Here is a 19,998-nt window from a genome sequence, read left to right on the forward strand (position 1 = left end):
GGACATTCAGTACACTTGGCTTCCCAACAGAGATAATCCTCCTTTGATGCTAAGATTTTTGGCGAATATTTGGGGTAATAAAACACTTCATTTTAAGAATAAATTCTATGACTTTTTAATTACAGTGGGTTTTTGTTGTTGTTGTTTCAAGAAATCAATCAGCCGTAATATGTTGAGAGACTTCTTGCACAAACTGGTGATAATTTGATTCACATTATGGGAAATCTTAGTAAAGCCTTCCTCTAGAGTAGATAATTTCTGTTGAATTCTAATTAAAATTGCAGCTGTATGGTCTAATTGCAGAGCAACAAAAAGGAAATGTGAGAGGCTGTAATCTGTTGGAAGTGTCTCATTTATTTATTTATTTATTTATTTATGAATATTATTTTTGCGATTTTTGTTTTGTATAACAGTGTCGGTCATTTGTATTTATTTAAGAATGTGTTTTTAAAAATCTTTTTGTTAGAACTTATGTGAAATAATTGTATCACTGTTGAGGAATTTCGTACTTGGATATCAACAACTGTTGGACGGATAAGAAAAATTCAGAATATATAGTATTTTACCTATGTATTTTTGTGCTGCCTTGCTTTTCAACAAATTTTCCATGGCAGCTTTCAAACAACCTGTTGAACATATTAAAAGCAATAACCATTTAATTAGCCATACATGATCAGAGCAACGCTGGCAGGTAATGCTTAAAGAAACAGTGGGTTATAGCCATCATTAGTCCTACTCAATAAACTCATTTGGGGTACATTCATTTCAGCGGATCTACTTGGAGTGGGACGCGGGTGGCGCTGTGGGTAAAAGCCTCAGCGCCTAGGGCTTGCCGATCGCATGGTCGGCGGTTCGAATCCCCGCGGCAGGGTGCGCTCCCGTTGCTCGGTCCCAGCTCCTGCCAACCTAGCAGTTCGAAAGCACCTTCGGGTGCAAGTAGATAAATAGGTACCGCTTTATAGCGGGAAGGTAAACGGCGTTTCCGTGTGCGGCTCTGGCTCGCCAGAACAGCGATGTCACGCTGGCCACGTGACCCGGAAGTGTCTGCGGACAGCGCTGGCTCCCGGCCTCTAGAGTGAGATGGGCGCACAACCCTAGAGTCTGTCAAGACTGGCCCGTACGGGCAGGGGTACCTTTACCTTTACCTTTAGCCCTTGGCTCTAGCATCAGCACCAACTCTCCTCAGCCCTTGCTCAACTTGGCAATCTCCCTTTTTGACAAAAATGTTTCTCAGCCCAGAAAAAGGTCTTTATGGAGCCATCAACCTAGTACTCACTCATTGAAGCTCTGTCGCCAAGTGACTTGAAGCAAGGTCTCTCAGGATCTCAAGATACGTGGAACAATAGTCTTAATGATTTGAATAGGCATGCTTAGTTTATTTTCCACTTCTAATTATTCTTAGTGGTGATCTCATAACTATGAAACTCCCTCCCAAGGGATATGCTTTTATCAGTTCTGGATTTTAAAATGACCTTAAAAACCTATTTGTTTTTATTTGATTTTAGCTGAGATAGTGGGCTGGATTTCTGAGGATTTATCCATTCTATTACTGCTTGTGTTAATTTCTTGTTTCAGTTACTATTGTTGCATTACATATTTTGGGTATATGGACCGCAATAAAGCTGTGTGTGTGTGTGTGTTTATAATATAAAATGGTTTATAATATAAAACAATATAACTTGATATAGTATTGGACTGGACATTATGATATTTTTAGCTGCTTTTAAAAATTACTTCATTTTATTGGAAAAGGTATTTGTAGTTGCATGTTTTATTTTTAACTTCCATGTAGGCCACCTTAGGAGGGCTTTTGCTGTGAAAGGCAGCTTAGAAATATTTAAAACCAGGACCTTTGGGCTAGAGATTTAAATAGTGAACGAAGGCTGAAGTTTTGCCATTCTCCAGAGGGTGTGGTTTTGGTATGTCAAACAGGATTTTATTTTTATTTTAACATTGGAACGCCATGATGTACAAATTATTTCTGAAATGCCTCTTTTTTTTAAAAGGCAGGTGATTTGGGGTGGTTCTGTGTTTAAAAATAAAAAAAACCCCAAGCCTCCCTGGCTGCCACAGAGTCACCCGCCTGATTCTCTAGATTATTACTTTTAAACAAATATTCTTGGTCTATGCACAACAGCCCATAGCCAGCAGGACACTGTTGCTTGCATTTGGAATGGGTAGGTAGGGAGCAAACAGTTAATGCCAGCCTTTGAAACATCTGAAGTGAATTTGTGTTGGCAAAATGGAAACAACTGAAACAGGAAAAGAACAGTTGTGCTAATGCTTGAATTTAATGGCTGACTCACAACTGCCTAGGAGGTGCATGAAAAGTATCCATGCGGTGCAGGGAATCTGTATGGCTAGCCACTTTTTTACATTATAGCCGCTGTGCAGAAGAGCCACCACGCAGAAGCTGTTTTAATATGCCTCTGAACAGCAATTGTAATATACAGATGGAATCTGAAGAGCTGAAATAGATGCAGAATGTTTGAACCATAATTTGATCTGTGCTTTTTATTAACCCAGACTGAACGTCCCCCAGATGCAAATTTACCATAGTACCGCGCAAGAGCATCACTTGAAAGCAGTTTGGAAAATCTTGATTGTGCTGGGGATGGCGCTGATAAATTAGGAGTGGCAGATGGAAAACAATATACCGTATTTTTCTGTCTATAAGACGTCCCCATGTATAAGATGCCCCCTATTTTGGGGGACTCAGATTTAAGAAAACCCACCCTCGGCACTATCCGTGTATAAGACGCTCCCTAATTTTGGACATTATCTTTTAGGGGAAAAACCTAGTCTTATACATGGAAAAATACGGTATGTGTGTTAACAGGCACTGAATTAAAAAAAGCAAACCCAAATACATGATGATTTGGATCTTCATTTTCCTATATATACTGATAACTGAAAATACTGCAGAGAAAGAAGAAGGGAGGCATTTGGAATCATAGAATAGAATCATAGAATCATAGAGTTGGAATAGACCACAAGGGCCATTGAGTCCAACCCCCTGCCAAGCAGGAAACACCATCAGAGCACTCCTGACATATGGTTGTCAAGCCTCTGCTTAAAGACCTCCAAAGAAGGAGACTCCACCACACTCCTTGGCAGCAAATTCCACTGTCGAACAGCTCTTACTGTCAGGAAGTTCTTCCTAATGTTTAGGTGGAATCTTCTTTCTTGTAGTTTGGATCCATTGCTCCGTGTCCGCTTCTCTGGAGCAGCAGAGTAATGCGAATGTTCTTTTACAGTGGTGCCCCGCAAGACGAAATTAATTCGTTCCGCAAGTTTTGTCGTCTAGCGAATTTTTCGTCTTGCGAATTATTATTTCGACAAAGGAAACAAAGTCGCGAGACGTTTTCATCTTGCGAAGCAAGCCCATAGGGAAATTCGTCTTGCGAGGCAACTCGCAAACGGAAAAACCTTTCGTCTAGCGAGTTTTTTGTCTTGCGAGGCGTTCGTCTTGCGAGGTACCACTGTATATTCTGTTGGAAGCCGCCCAGAGTGGCTGGGTAATCCAGTCAGATGGGCGGGGTATTATTATTGTTATTATTATTCCTTCATATTATAAAGCAGTTGGGCAAGAGAACATTGGGGACTTTGTAATATTTGCTTTGTTCACCAATACACAAAGTGGGGGCAAAGATCTACCCCTATGGCAGATCCACTACCCCACAACTAATACCCAGGAAGATAACGTGATTGTTGCCCCTTGGTGTTTCTCCCCAGCATCTTAAGGCTTACTGCCCTTGAACAGGGATGTTCCATCAGAAATGCCACCCAAGCTAGAGGCCATCATCCCATTTTGTAATAAATTCTGACAGTTTATTACAGATTCCAATTCTGTTTATTACAATTCCATTTCTGGGCACCACAATTTAAGAAGGATGTTGACATGCTGGAAGGTGGGCAGAGGAGGGCAACCAAGATGATCAAGGGTCTGGAAACCAAGTCATATGAGGAATGGTTGAAGGAGCTGGGTATGTTTAGTCTGGGTAAGAGAAGATTGAGGGGAGATATGATAGCCATCTTCAAATATCTGAAGGGCTGTCACATGGAGGAGGCAGCATGTTTGTTTTCTCCTGCTCTGGAAGGTAGGACTCGAACCAATGGCTTCAAGTTGCAAGAAAGGAAATTCCGACTAAACATTCAGAAAAAAAATCTGACAGTAAGAGCTGTTCTGCAGTGGAACAAATTCCCACAAGAGGTGGTAGACTCTCCTTCCTTGGAGGTTTTTAAACAGAAGTTGGATGGCCATCTGTCATGGATGCTTTAGCATTTCTGCATTGTAGGGGGTTGGACTAGATGACCCTTGGGGCCTTCCAACTCTTAAGAGTCTATGATTCTATAAATTAATTATGTGTTGCGTGAAGTTTATAGGTTGGTCTGCAAATAAACAGAATTGTATGCTTAATGCACTTTTGCCTGTGTTACACACATTCATTGTGGATTTTCTGAATCCATTATGGGTTGGTATGTCATCCTATATACAGAATAAAGCAAGGCTGTCATCACGCTACAGTTCAGCCGGCAGCCATTGCCACGCCAACTCCAGTATGAGGGATGGCTAGCAGGCTGTTAGGGGAGCAAGCAGTGTGGGTGGGGGGCAGGTGGCCCAGGGAAGCTGGTCAGTGGTGAGAGGCTCTGTTAAATGCCCCTGCAGCAAGGTTTAATGGAGGGAAGGAGGCGCTTCACACAGGGGCTTAGGGGCAAGCTGGGGAAGGATAGATGAGGTGGTTGAGCCAGGGGGGTTGGTCAAGTGTGGGGGTTGGCAAGCAGGGGTGAAAGTCCCTAGTATCAGTAAGACTGCCATAGTTTTCCACTGTAGTTTTCACATTTGTGTTTATACAGTGGTACCTCGGGTTACAGACGCTTCAGGTTACAGACTCTGCTAACCCAGAAATAGTACCTTGGGTTAAGAACTTTGCTTCAGGATGAGAACACAAATCACGCAGTGGCAGCGTGGCAGCAGCGGGAGGCCCCATTAGCTAAAGTGGTTCCTCAGGTTAAGAACATTTTCAGGTTAAGAACGGACCTCCAGAACGAATTAAGTTCTTAACCTGAGGTACCACTGTCCTGTTAATTAATGAAATAATTTAGCATTTTATCTAAGGGAGATGGTCCCTTGATTAATATGGACAATAACAAGAGGTATAAGAGGAATTAATAAAAAAATTAAAAAAGAATGCCTACATTAAACCCATATCTTTATAGACATTGCTTTGCACATGTCTTTAAAAGAAAAGAGACTGTTCCTGACATGTCCCTCAAATGCCCCCTAATGACACCAGCAAAACACATCTATGCAGGCAGAACTCTTCTCTACCTTCCCTGGGGGCTCCTCTGAGACGTTGTGCAGATTCCTAAAGCCCCTCAGCCGGACTCCTGGCAGAGGAATTCTCAGTGTCATTGGGAACATTTAGCATTTTTCTAGGGCTGAGTGGGAATTAAACAGCATGAGCCTGCAATTTGAGGATGGGGAAACCCCCATGTATGTATGTATGTATGTATGTATGTATGTACAGTGGTGCCTCGCAAGACGAAATTAATTCGTTCTGCGAGTTTTTTCATCTTGCAAATTTTTCATCTTGCGAAGCACGGTCAAGTCGCAACTGCACCTCTTCAAGCGGTTTTAAGAAAAAGGAAACAAACTTGCAAGACGTTTTCGTCTTGCGAAGCAAGCCCATAGGGAAATTCGTCTTGCGAAGCAACTCAAAAAACGAAAAACTCTTTCGTCTTGCGAGTTTTTCGTCTTCCGAGGCATTCGTCTTGCGAGGTACCACTGTATGCATGTATGTATGTGATGTGCTAAGATGACAAATGAAATGAAATACAATGGCTGCTGGTTTGGGCTCACATTTGCAGGCTTTATAGCCTGTCACGCTGTGTACAGTATGTAATTTCAGTTTCACCATTTCGTTCCCTAATGTTTTGGATGCTGTACTTGGCTTTTTCTCACTACATCTCTCCATGCCAGCCCAGAAGGAAATGTTTCATATACAAGAGTGTAAAGTAGTTAACATTCTTTTTAGCTCATCAGCAACTTGGCCCCCCCAGCAAAGTGTGTGTGCTTCTCTGTTCAACATGAAGAAGGGCTTGATGACAGTGCTGAGTGACACGATGTCATTTATGGAGCCGATTTGGAAACAGCTCTTAGCCTTTCGTTAATGTTGTGGGATTCTGATTAAACCGACATGCAAGTCTAGATTTCATTAGGCTAAGCCTAGGCTAAGGAGACATCAAAAGAAGGACCTGGCGAAATTTCAGGACCTCTTGCTGGGGTTGTGGTGGGGGTGGCTATTGCGCATTTTATACTGGATGCTTCTGAAACTCCATCTTGCTCATAAAGAGGTTGTCTTCTCAGTTGTAAAGTGTTTTGCAAATACTAGTACCTGGCACACAGGTGGAACTCTATCAATAATAGTATCAGATTATATCAGGGGCTCCGTTGTTTGGATCAGAATGGTTTTGAAACTTTGAAAGTTTAATATCGTCTTGTGTACTCACATGTCTGGTATTGATTGATCGATTTTCGTATCCTTTTCTGCTGAATGTTTTGATGCTACTTTTACGGCTTTGACTTATATTTTAATACTTTTAGTATAAGCAGATTATGGAGTGGACTGTAAATGTTATAAAATAGGGCTGGGGGACCTGCAGCCCTGAGGTCCCTTGGACTGATCTTCAAAGCCCTCTGCAATTCTTTGTTCAAGCCTCTGGCAAGAGAAACCCGTTCTTCCTCCAGCAGGGAGGAAATTGTGGGAGGCAAATGAGAGAAGGGCTGATGGCTCTAGCCCATTTGGTCTCACTCACCCCTGGCCTGTGCCACCTGACATTTAACCTCTGAGGAGAATGCAGCTGTCAACTGAAAAAGTTCCCCCATCCCTGTTGCAAGTAAAGCCATTAAAATCAAAGCAAACCTTCTTCCTAGTCACTCCCAGCACCTGTCTCCTGAAGGAGCTGCCTCCTTCTGCCTAATGGCAGGGCTGGCCATGAAGAGCACCCTTGTTTAAGGAGAACTGTGCTGGTGAAATTGCAAACATCCCTGAGCCGGTGCAAGGCTGAGCCACAGAACCTGGTTCTGTTTATGCAGCAGCACAGCCAAAGTAAATGAATCATGGGAACAGAATGGGGGTATCTACTATAAACCTAGTTATGGTTTCCCTTCCGTTAGGAATTGTGTTTTCATGTTGCAGATTCTTGGCCTATATTGAACAGGCAGGGATCACACACATATATATCTTAGTAGGAAAACCATATGTGGTTTATTAATTACAATTGTAAATGGTTGTGGAAATGAGAGTAGCAGAGCTGGAAATAAAAGTCCATTAAAAAAAAAATAGTCTGTAAAATTCTTCACATTTGACTCAGCCTCATTCAACAGGATGCACCCTCTTCAGGGTGAGAGGAAGTTCAGTTTCCATATAGCTTAAATCCTGGTCTCTTTTGAGCAAGAACTGCCAACTTTGTAAATTATGTGTGGTTTTAGTGATGATGTCTACTGTCTTTTAATGACTGAGGTGCGAACATCAGTGTTTGCACCGGAGACCTCAGATTAACTTCAACCATTTCCCATAATTCAGCGGAAACTGTGTTGCAAACCTGTCGCCCAACCAATGGCTGAGTTCACAAACTTTTATTTGTTCTATCCATCTATGTAATTCAGAATTATTATTTTTTCCAGTGTATTTCTTTTCTATGTTTTTCCCTTTCAAGGTCTGTATTTTTCATACTCGGATTTCCATTTCCCTTTGGACTATGCTACATTTATAGAATATGTTCTGAATACATTAATTTTCTCTTTGCTGTCATTTTCCATTCTTTTATTATGTTTTGTACGAAAGTGCAAGTTGCTTTAGCCGCTGACCTGGCAGAAAAAAATAAGGATGTGGATAAGCCAACAACATTAAACCTCCCTCGTCCAAAATTAAAGAGTCCCATGCAGGTTTTGCTCACTAATAAATAAAGTACTGTCAGTTTGACCTGAATCTGTGTGTAAGGCTTCATCTGGTAATGTATATCCTTGTGATAAAATATGTTACGGTGCTGTTAATTAAATATATTGCTGGTGAAGGAAAACCTGCAAAGGATGAGGGACATCAGATCAGATTAACATTTGGAATTTATTATTGCTTCTACTGTAATCAAAATATAAACATGATTGAAAAAGCTGTTTCTCCATCTGGAGAGACTGTCTTGATTGTGGCCCTAGACCTTAGATTTAAGAGCAAGTATCCTAGGAAAGCATCTGGTGGACAGCGTTGTTGACTTCATATTTTGATACTTACACTTCACTTTCAGCAAGCATATCAGCTATCAGATCTGTGTATGGTAACTTTGCAGGGCAGTCCTTAATTGTTATCCTGGTGTTTTGGGTTATTTTAGGGAAATGAATTCAAGGGGTGGGAGGGCCGTAAAGTTGATTGCAGCAGCAGTGCTAGCTGAAGAAGGGAATGATTGATTGCTTTCCTGCCCATGGAAGAAAAATGGGAATCTTGTGGTTAAGGGGCAATTTTGAGTGCAAAAACAGTCCTAAGGGAAAGTGTAAATTATTCCTCCCACAGTGCCGTTATTGCAATCAATTGTGTAACCTCCCTGTGTTTTAAACCCCAAACCCAAACAACCATGTGGTTTGAGCCTTAGCAACTGTTTGCTGTTAAACAGGACTTGAAAAATACTGAAGTGGTCATTATTACCACTACCTTCCCCATCTGTCAAAGGCTGATTTGGATTTCCGGCCAAAATTACCCCACAACACCTCAGGTCAATCTTGTTCAAGCACCTTCTCAGACCTGCCCAAATCCAGCACTCAACTGCATGAAGAAACCTAGTGCTTGTGTGCAGATGGGTTGTGTGCTTAAATGCTTAAAAAATAAATAAAGTACGTTCTCCATGCACAGAATAAGATTTGTATAATATGCAAATGAGGCTGCTTAAGATTTGTGGAACCAGGACATGGCAGCCCTATCCCTCTCCCCATTTCGAATCATTGACTGGCAGAAAAGTATATGTTGATCAGGGCATGAGTGAAGTTGACCTTCGATGTTATGGAAGGGGAGGGGATGACTCAGCCTCCTTCTGTCCTGCATTCAAAGAACATGTGAGGGGGTCACACTGAGTAACCCCAAAACTGCTGTTGAGGTGACTGCCGACCATGGCTCCTGCTAGCCACATAGCCAGACCAGAGGACCCTGCGTGATCCATATGAATTCATGCAAGTAGACCCCTCGATATGTGCCGGGGGCAGATGTCAGGGACACTGAGGAGTGGTCTGCACCGGAAGAACAGGACTTGGAGACTGACTTGGAAGAAGTCAGCTGGAAGACGAGAGAGGCAGGAGAAGCTGCAGGATTTGAGAGTGGGAAAAGGCGCAGGAGGAAGGACAGGTGGGGCAGGCTGGGGCAGAGTCAAGGCCTTCCACACCTCCTCCTGCTGCCCCCAACCTTCCCTTTTGACAATAAAGAGTCAATTCCTCCCTCTGGACATTATCTGCCTTGACAGCGCTTGTGACACATGGAGGAGGTTCTGCGTGTATACCTTTGTCTGTGCCTGTCAACCTTTCATGTGGCTGCTGAACGTGTGGCAGCAGAGACAGGGCCGGTTCCTTCAACACGAGGTTCCACTGAATGCAATTTTTCAACAGAAACCCTGTGTTCTTTGTAGTGGGTGCAGCACTCCTGCCATTAAGAAGAGGGCAGGTGCCTTTTGGTGTGTCTGTGTCTTGATTAATGCTACTCCAAATAATACAACTGAGTTTGGCATCAGTAGTAAAGCAAACTGCTGCAAGTTCTTACCTCCCTGCTCACATTTAAAAAAATCATAGTACAGTTCAAATGGGGCTGGGGGAGAGTTAATCCCTCTCTCTGCTTTACTTCAAAATTTTGGGAAATTGTATGTGTCTCCAGGCAGTTAAAGAGCAGTCGGAAAAGGACACACCTTCAGTTTCTCCATTTAGAGACATTGTGAAGGTGGAGTTCCTAATCTTTCCAGAAGCTCCCATGTGTTATGGTTATACTTTGGAAATGTAAATGTAGCAATGATTAGGGCCAGGAAAATGTATTTTCCTTCACAATCTGCATGCCAATTCTCAGCTTTCTGTCTAAAGTTATATATTGCCAGTTGGCCCAGTTACTGATATAATATTAGAAAGCATTGTGAATGTCTGACCAAATAGTAAGTAAAGTAACCATGTTGTTTTTGAGTGGTGTTGTATATTATTGCTTTGTTTAACTGTGACAAAGTATTTGAAGAAATAATTTCTTTTAGACTTACTTTCCCATAATTTCCAACTCTTCTTTTACAGACTTTTTTTTTTTGGGGGGGGAGGCAATGCTGGCCATCTATATCGTCTTATCATAAAATATCAGGGTTAAAAATACAAAAAAAAGCACTATTTAAAAATACAAATAGTTATTAAAGTGGCTGGCTAATCAACTGAAACATCTCCAAAGGCCTGTTGACATAAAAAGGTCATCAAAATCAAAAGGGAGGGGTGTCTGACTATTCTCTGCTGGAAGAGTGTTCCACCACATGGGAAGAGCGGCACTAAAGGCCCAACTTCTAAAGGAGTCCAGATAGTCATGGGCACAACTGACAATGGAGGACTGAACTGGACCCAAGTTGTTCAAGGTTTAGTATAGCAACACCTTGAAGCTGGCCCGATAGTGTATGGGAAGCTGCTCTAGCAGAGATGTCCTGCGGTCATATGCTGTTGGCCATCTGCTCCCATTGGCAGTCTAGTCTCTGCATTCTGTGCCAGCTGGGGCTTCCAGACCAGGCCCAAGAGGAGCCCCATACAGAGTGCACTGCAGTAATCCAGTCTCAAGATTGCCAGCTAATCAGCTCATAGACCACAGTGGCAAAGTGATCCTGATTCAGGTATGGCCTTAGCAGGTGCACCAGACAAAGCAGGTAAAAGGCACCCTTCGCCACAGAGGTTTGTATCCAAGAGTCCCTGCAGTTCTCTTCCAGCCACGAGGGCCGGGACAATTAGATGTTGTCATTAGATGTGGCTATGACCTTTGCTTTGATGGTAGTTTAGTACCCTGCCCCCAGCCATTTCATTATTCTATTGAAGTTTGAAGCACTTTCCCAGAAATAGAGAAATGACTATGGAAAAATAAACTTTCCCCCAGCAATATCAACATGTTTTAGCCACCATATTACTGGAAGTAAATCTTTGGAAGCTGTGCATAGGAAGCCAATGGAAATAATTGCTTGAAAGATCTTAACAGAGAGATCAAGTTTGTATGTATTACAAACTGGTCCTGAGCAGCTGTGGACAGTTTATTTTACTTTTACGTTGAGCAATTTTTGTTCCTTTTAATATCCAAATTTCCAGCACACGTTCAAAGTGGGGGCAGGGAGAGAGTGAGAGCAGGATCCTGAACATTTTCCTTCAAAGGGGTGTACAAATGTGTAAATCAGGGTGGTCCCAAAGCATTTTGCCCCCCCCTTTCCCCCAGTAAACAAAGAGTACCAAACTTTTCATCAGGGTATGGCACACCCTAGTCAAGCATTTTTAATTTTTTTCTTCAAAGGAGAAAGCCTTCTGGATGCTGGACACTTATAACACAGGAACAGCTGACATATAACTGGATGAAACACAGATTCCATTTTGAGCTTAGATTAGAACTTCCCTCATGTGAAACCCACATCGTTTTTGAATCATGACATTAAAAGGGACCGCCAAGAACAACTGACTCAGTGTTTCTTATAATTAATGCAATTAAAAAGACAAAGATATACTTCCTGTGTACTACTTAGTGCCATGCTTGTCTCTCAGGTAGTACAAACATTTCCCCATGATGTGTGTTTTCCTATGTGGTCATGTAGACTTGAAAAGGACATTACAAGGCATGAAGTCAGACTCCCCTGACCCCTTAGGCAGGGCATGTAAAAGAATCATAATTAATTCCTGTCCACATTTCCAATGCATAGTGTTCTTTATCATTGAGCACTTTGTATTGTGAATTTTCCAACAGGCAGAGGGCCTATCTAGTCTTCTCACAGTGGCCAATCAGATGCCTGGAAAGCCCTCAGGCACATTCTGCGCCTCCTCCAACAGTGGGAGATAGAACATAGCAATTTTGGCCAGTAGCCTTGTCCCTCGTGAATTCTTCTAAGCCTCTTTTAAAGCCATATTAATTGGGTTATTAAAGCCATATTAATTTCTTGATGGCAGAAAGTGAGGAGGAATTAAAGAACCTTTTGTGTTGTTGTTGTTGTTTAGTCGTTTAGTCGTGTCCGACTCTTCGTGACCCCATGGACCAGAGCACGCCAGGCACTCCTGTCTTCCACTGCCTCCCGCAGTTTGGTCAGACTCATGTTTGTAGCTTCGAGAACACCGTCCAACCAAAAAAGAACCTTTTAATGAGGGTGAAAGAGGAGAGTGCAAAATATGGTCTGAAGCTCAACATCAAAAAAACTAAGATCATGGCCACTGGGCCCATCACCTCCTGGCAAATAGAAGGGGAAGAAATGGAGGCAGTGAGAGATTTTACTTTCTTGGGCTCCATGATCACTGCAGATGGTGACAGCAGTCACGAAATTAAAAGACGCCTGCTCCTTGGGAGAAAGGTGATGGCAAACCTAGACAGCATCTTAAAAAGCAGAGACATCACCTTGCCAACAAAGGTCCGTATAGTTAAAGTCATGGTTTTCCCAGTAGTGATGTATGGAAGTGAGAGCTGGACCATAAAGAAGGCTGATCGCCGAAGAATTGATGCTTTTGAATTATGGTGCTGGAGGAGACTCTTGAGAGTCCCATGGACTGCAAGAAGATCAAACACATCCATTCTTAAGGAAATTAGCCCTGAGTGCTCACTGGAAGGACAGATCATGAAGCTGAGGCTCCAAGACTTTGGCCACCTCATGAGAAGAGAAGACTCCCTGGAAAAGACCCTGATGTTGGGAAAGATGGAGGGCACAAGGAGAAGGGGCAACAGAGGACGAGATGGTTGGACAGTGTTCTCAAAGCTACAAACATGAGTCTGACCAAACTGCGGGAGGCAGTGGAAGACAGGAGTGCCTGGTGTGCTCTGGTCCAGGGGGTCACAAAGAGTCGGACACGACTAAACGACTAAACAACAACAATTGGGTGGTCATCACCACATCTTGCAGGAAGAAATTCCATAGTTGAATTATGCATAGTTTAATTAGGCGAAAACATTTTTCTTCAGCCAGGCATTTGGTTGATTAATATTCTACTGCCTTTTAAATGTGTCTGTGGGAAGGGGTGATTATTGTTTTGTTTTAATTATGTACTTGTATTTTATTTCGTATTTTGTTCTGTGAACCGCCCTGAGATCTTTTGGTGAAGGGCAGCATATAAATCAAATAAGTAAGTAAAGATTTTTATTTTTGCATTGGCTACTTTAGAGATAAAAAATGGTTTAGGATCCTTGCAGCATTCATTGTGACTTGCAATCCTTTCATCTAGTTCAGGACATGGGTCCTATAATGCTTGGAAATATACTTATTTATGACATATGTATGCCACCCCATAATTTAAAGTTCAGGAGATCTGAAGCAGAATCTACTAGAGGAAATGATTTTGGTATTTTCATCCTCTTTGAGGGACTCAGAGATTTAAACCCACATTAACTAGAATAGCACAACTGAAGCCTATGGAAGAATGCCAGTTTTAAAGAGCTGAGGCTCTGACCTGTTGTCAAACACGGGAGAGACTGGTTTCCAAAGGGGGTTGTTTGGGCTTCATGATGAGAATGCACTCACTAAGGCAACATGGATTTTTCTAAAAGGATGGTTTCAGTGATTGTTCGGGTAAGAAGGACGAAGGGGAAAAATGCAATATCTCTTCCATAAAGCATAAATGTTTTTTAACCAAAACATAAATAAAATAAACTGGAAATGACTTCTTTCCTTAGCTATTTCCCCTCCGTTCTGACCACCAAGCATTCATGGAGCCATTTATCTCAGTAAAAGAGAATGAGTTTCAGGCCTCCCTGCCAGTTCTTTTTAATTACCACATGTAACATTGGTCATGCCTGTTAGGAATAATGACTGAACAAAGCTTTTCCTGAAGTGGCTTTTAGGAAAAGAGGCTGTGTTAGATTAGAAATGATTGGCAAGATGTTGATCACCCTTTTATTGAAATCTTTTCTTTGTTTAATTTGGTTTGAAAGGGTGTGTGGGAAAACAGCCATATCAAATAACAGCATTTTTGGGCAGGGCATGACTTGCTGCATATGTTTATATAAAAATTTGATTGTGCTAAATAGAAAACCAGAAGGGTGTGCAAGGATGATGAAGGGCTTCAACGTTGAACCTAGGTCACATTATGTATGGTCTGCAATGTGTTTGACACCTTTATCAAGGATGGAGAATGCGTTCAGATTGCCTGGGCAGTATATTTCAGGAAGCTGCATTGAGGTGGCTTGGTTAGGAAGCGTGAAAAGTGTGAACACTGTTGTTTCTGCTTAATCTGTGAAAATACCATTCACTGAAGGACAAACAACACATGGCTCACCCTTAAGTGCAGGAGTTTTCTTCTTTAAACAGCCAGGATGTTGCTCCAACCCCAGTCTGGATTGAGACCCTGCTGTGAGAGGTGGGGGTTTTAACCCTACCCGCTCTACTGCAGTCTTGATCCAGATCAAGCCACCTTCACCTGCAAGTGAAAAGCTTCCTATGCAAGCAGCTGCCGCAGGTTCCCGATCCAGATCAGTTTGCAGTTCTGCCTGGGCACTTCTGCTGGTGGACAGCTCTGAAGACAAAATGGTTAAATTTCAGAAGAATTGTTTACTTTGCACTTGCATTCAGAAGTAACACCCGCTATGTTCAGTGACGCTTCCCAAATAAATGTGATTTAAGAAATCACCACAAATGAGGTCTGAAAAAAGATGGGAGAATAAACATGCAAAGAGTGGATTGAAATGGTCTGACAGCACCATTGCCTGCAACATTCCAGAGCAAACAGTATGGAAACCACAGTGCACCACAACCCTGTTGTTCTCTTGAGCAGCCAACAAGCTTTGTGTATAAATCACATGCATGCCTTCTTGGAAAGCATAGGTCCATTTTTGCATTCTGCTATATTCATATTTTCAAGGTTCTGTAATGTGCAGCCCTTTTCAGGGAGGCCAAAGTAAGATTAGATGAATATTAGTGTGTCCTTAAAGTTTTTGTGGTATTTGTGTTATAGAACAGGAATAGCTTTATCTCTGGGAAAACAAAATATAAATTCATCATTGGGAATCAGTTATGGGTTCAGCGTTCTCTGGATTCCAAATAAATACACTCACACATACCACCCTTCCAGTACTCAAGGCAACTAACAAAGAGAGAAAATGCAACAAAATAACTAAAATAGGCTTTAAAATGAGCATCTGAAATAGTACAACTAAGGAAAATGTGTTCACACACTCCAAACACTAGACTGAATAATGGACTTTGTCATGCCTCTGGAAAAGCCCATGCCAATGAGCAGATCTGCATGTTACTATTTAGTTATTTAAGACATTTATTCACCTCCCTTCAGCCAAAAGGGTTCCCAGAGCAGCTCACAGCAACCAATGGTAAGACAATCCAGTTCCTGCCATCAGGACTATAGTCTAAAATCTTTACAATCAGGGTGTCCCAAAGGTGTATCTGAGCTGTGATTGCAGTCCATAATGAAAATTAAAGTTTAGAATCTGCTGTTCCAATTCATCCTTATTCAGAGCAGTTGCCACCACAGTGAAGGGAGTATATAGCCAAATCCACGGTCAGCTATAGAACTCCACAAATACAAAGTAAAAACAGCTCCATGGCCAACACTAGGAAAGTCCAAGTTAGAATTGTTGGCACCACTTTCGTTGAGATGCTGCTGCTGTAAGTGAGCACTGATTCATTTCCTAAATAACTTTGGACATATTTGCACTGTAGGAGTCATGCCTGCATTATAAATAGATGTACTTCTCAGTTCTTTGGAAAGAGAAGGACCACCATCAATCTGATTCCAAAGTTGTAGGACGAAGGGGCATTGCCAAGAATAAGGAAACCGATATATCATCCATCATACCTGCACTTGGAATTGTACAGAGATCACATTTAATATTATTTAATGTATGTAATAAAGAAAAGGAGAAACATTATAGTGATATTTGCTAAATTTACCACATAGTTAATGGTTTGTTAGCATTTCCCTCATAACATTTTATTTTCAGAGGTCTACTTCTTGGCTATGGATGTGAAACTATGTATGCCTCAAGGAGGAAGTAATTCTAGGCCTACATCCCACCTGCCAAGGTTATAGAAAGAAAATTTGTCATGCTTTAGCAGTTTTCTTCTCTGTGTTAATGTATAATTTAGGCCAACGTGGTTTGAAAAATAAGTCCCTGCTTTGCTGGTTATTATGTGCTTCCTCAGCTTACCCCCAGGTGAAAGTCCTCACCATCTCCTTCCTCAGTATTGATGGCAATCCATTACCACACTTGTTCCCTGTTATTACACCTCCTGAGCACAACTATTTCTTAGGAGAAACAAAGAGAACAGTGGGGCAGCCATAAAAAATGACAGCCCTGTGTCCCTTGTTCTACTCATTTCATGTATTTTTAGGGATACTCAACATACAATGTGATATTGTCACACATTCAGTTTTCTCCATTTCCACAAGTGGTTTTTCAGGCAAAGTAGATCTAAATAATATACCCACAAAGAGTGGGAAATAGCTGTAAAACATGATTAATTATCTTTCTCTAATCAGGGGCAATGAGATGTTAGCCTAGAATGGCTTCCTCCTTGAGGCATACCTAATTTCACATTAATGGCCAAGAAGTAGACCTCTGAAAATAAAATTTTATGAGGGGAAACCTAACAAACCATAGCTATGTGGCAGATTTAACAGAAAGCACTATAACCTTTCTCTTTTTCTGTATTGCATACATTAAATAGCACTACGCTTGTCTTGCCACATGTTGAGTATGCCTGGAATGATATACAGGGAAGAGAGGAGAATGAGCTACTGCTTTCATTGTTGGCCCCAAGTCTGGAGCATCGTCTCTAGTTCTACCCCCATGTCTCTGCCCTCCACTTTCATGTTATTGCTTCATTGCCCTAAGATGAAGTGTATACTGATTTGGGACTTGTTTATATAACTAAGGAATTGGGTATTATCAAAAAGCAGGAACTCTGAAAGCAGCATGAAGCAAATAAAAAATGTGTCAGTTGTAGGATGCATAGCAGCCCAAGCTCTCTTTCACAGTGTGTGTTTCAAGGTAGCACTTGATAGATTATTATGGGAAGAGCGGCTATTTTGCCTTCAGTGAAACGCTATACAAGAACCTAGTTATGGGCCACTATATTTTCTCTAGACACAACAGCATATTGTGCCCCAAACCCAAAGCTTTCACACAGTGCCTCATGATACAGCCTGCTTGAGAGGGGTATAAAAAGGTAAAGGTACCCCTGCCCTTACGGGCCAGTCTTGACAGACTCTAGGGTTGTGCGCCCATCTCACTCAAGAGGCCGGGGGCCAGCGCTGTCCGGAGACACTTCCGGGTCACGTGGCCAGCGTGACAAAGCTGCATCTGGCGAACCAATGCAGCACACGGAAACGCCATTTACCTTCCCGCCAGTAAGCGGTCCCTATTTATCTACTTGCACCTGGGGGTGCTTTCGAACTGCTAGGTTGGCAGGCGCTGGGACCGAGCAACGGGAGCTCACCCCGCCGCGGGGATTCGAACCGCCAACCTTTCGATCGGCAAGCCCTAGGCGCTGAGGCTTTTACCCACAGCGCCACCCGCGTCCCAGAGAGGGGTATAGGGCATATTAAAAAGAAAAGGAAGAAACCCACTTCCTTGCTCTGGATTTTTGTGTTGTCATTCCATCTGAAACTTTGATTATTTAGCTTAAAATGATATCATCGCATGTGTGGTAAACAGATGGAATTAGTCGATGATGTGTTACTTGGTTCCGTCACTCGCTGCTGTGTGGTTTTATGTAAACAGCTAAAGAAAAATCCAAGTAAATTCACTGAAGGCAAGATTAAAATCAAACAATTGTTCTTTGGCTCAAGATCATAAAGGAGAGGAAATTCAAAGCAAAGAATCCAAACCTCAAATATCCAAGCGCAATGTCATGCCAACCTTAATTTTACACAACTGCACCCTGTTGTGAGTTGATATTGGAGGTTTGATTCTGAAACTTGGAATTTATTGCTTTTCTGAATCTCAGCCAGAGCAATAACTCTCCTTTAATGTTGTATTTGTTTGGTGAATAACTGCTTTTGGAATTATTTTAATTGTGGACTTTGAGGTTGTTTTTTTTTGCCAATCAAAATGAGGCACATCCCTAATAAATGATGCAACTTTGCAATATACAAGATTTTGTAGTAAAGGTGGTAGGAGATCTGTGAAGCGCTGGCACGGTGAGGACTAGAATTAAAGAGTCCTTAGAAATTTGGAAGCATTGTCAACAAGTTCTGTACTGCAAAAAAGATGAAGAGTAGGCAAAAACATTTGTAAACTGAGACACTTGAACTCCTGCTGATTTAAGTTAATGGAAGCTCCACAAGGGTCTCAAAGAAATCTTTACTCCAATGATATCCTACCCGGTCATTGCTTAAAAGTTTGTGATTGAAAAATAACCCGGATCTTAGCAAATGTAATGAGCATAGCAGAAACAATATTTCTGTTACTGTGCCAGCTTGGATAATCAAAATCCAGTGGCAAGCTGGCGGGAGAATTTATATTGTATTGGGGAATGGTCCTTGAGGACTTTGCAGTGGGACTTCCCAAACAAAGGATTGATCCTGCTGCCAATCCCTAGGTCATATCAGGGCAAAGTCTTTAGTACTCAAAAACCTGAAGCCAGCGTGCCAAGGAATAGCTTCTCCTGTTTATGAAAGTGAAATTCTAAGATTTGGGATGGCTACAGCTGTGTTTCTCTGAATCTCTAAATTAGGGATTTGAAGTCTCTGAGGTTAAGTTAACCTGTCTTGATATTATTTGCGTTTGAGCATGACATAAGAATACAGTACATAAGGCTGCTTTTTCAATGCTAAATTGCGTCAACATTTTATGCTTCACATGCCTCAGATCAGTCAGTTTTAAATTTAAACCCAAAATGAACAATAAATATTAAGTGTTCTTAACACACACACACACACACACACACACACACACACACACACACACACGTTCATGCTGCAACACTGTTCTTTGGACAAGCACAAATTATTCTCTTGCAGAGGGTAGGAGAGCATTTGGCTGCAGGGTTCTCATATATCCAGCCACCATGGCTAATAGCCAGGGATGATGACAGTTGGAGTCCAACGATATTTGGAGAGTGCAATGTTGCCTACCGATGAGGTAGTTGATAAGGCGTAGAGGACTTCTGCTTTGGCCCTGGCAGCTGCCTAAGGGTGCTGTGTGTCAGTGCTGGCCCTGCTCTGAAACAGGATAGGGTCCCCCCCCCCCCCCCCGGCGATGTTTGTGTGATGAACTCAGAATCTTCTGCCCACTTTATTCTCTTAGGTGAGGCAGTGAATTATCTGCGTCCCTTTCCTTGCTTTGGTGAAGCGAGAAAAGGGGCAATTGGACTTCAAACTCTTGCTTGTTTTATTTGCTTTGAGGTTTGGAAATGGCGGTGCCAATTAAAGTTGACTCTGAAGGGTTTGGCTGCACTTGGAACTAATCTTCATTGAATAAGAGGAGGCGGACCTGCCATCCTGCAACAGAGGGGAGTAACTATTCAAATACGAAAACTAACAAGTCTTATTCCCATTGAGATTGTATTATTGATACCATACATCAGGGAACAAGAAAATGGGCGAGGAAGGAAATAATGAGACGTTTTCATCTTTCCTCTCGTCCCTGTGAACCAAGAGCAACACATCTGATAGGGATAACTGGTAGGCAGGGCTGAGGGACCATAAGCTGCAATAATTTTATTTTTGGAATCTGGACAGTATGTGTCCTGGATAGAGATTTCTTGGCTATTAGAGAAGATAGCAAAATGCCATGCTTCTACTGTGATAACTCTACACCC

General features: G+C 42.1%; 1 protein-coding gene across 7 annotated transcripts in view; it reads left to right on the forward strand.

Annotated features, from left to right (window-relative positions):
* Window positions 1–19,998, forward strand: part of SUGCT (succinyl-CoA:glutarate-CoA transferase) — a 287,447-nt gene that overhangs the window by 70,539 nt on the left and 196,910 nt on the right. The window lies entirely within an intron of this gene.

This window comes from Podarcis muralis, chromosome 12 (genome assembly GCF_964188315.1).
Source record: "Podarcis muralis chromosome 12, rPodMur119.hap1.1, whole genome shotgun sequence".
Taxonomy (NCBI): domain Eukaryota; kingdom Metazoa; phylum Chordata; class Lepidosauria; order Squamata; family Lacertidae; genus Podarcis; species Podarcis muralis.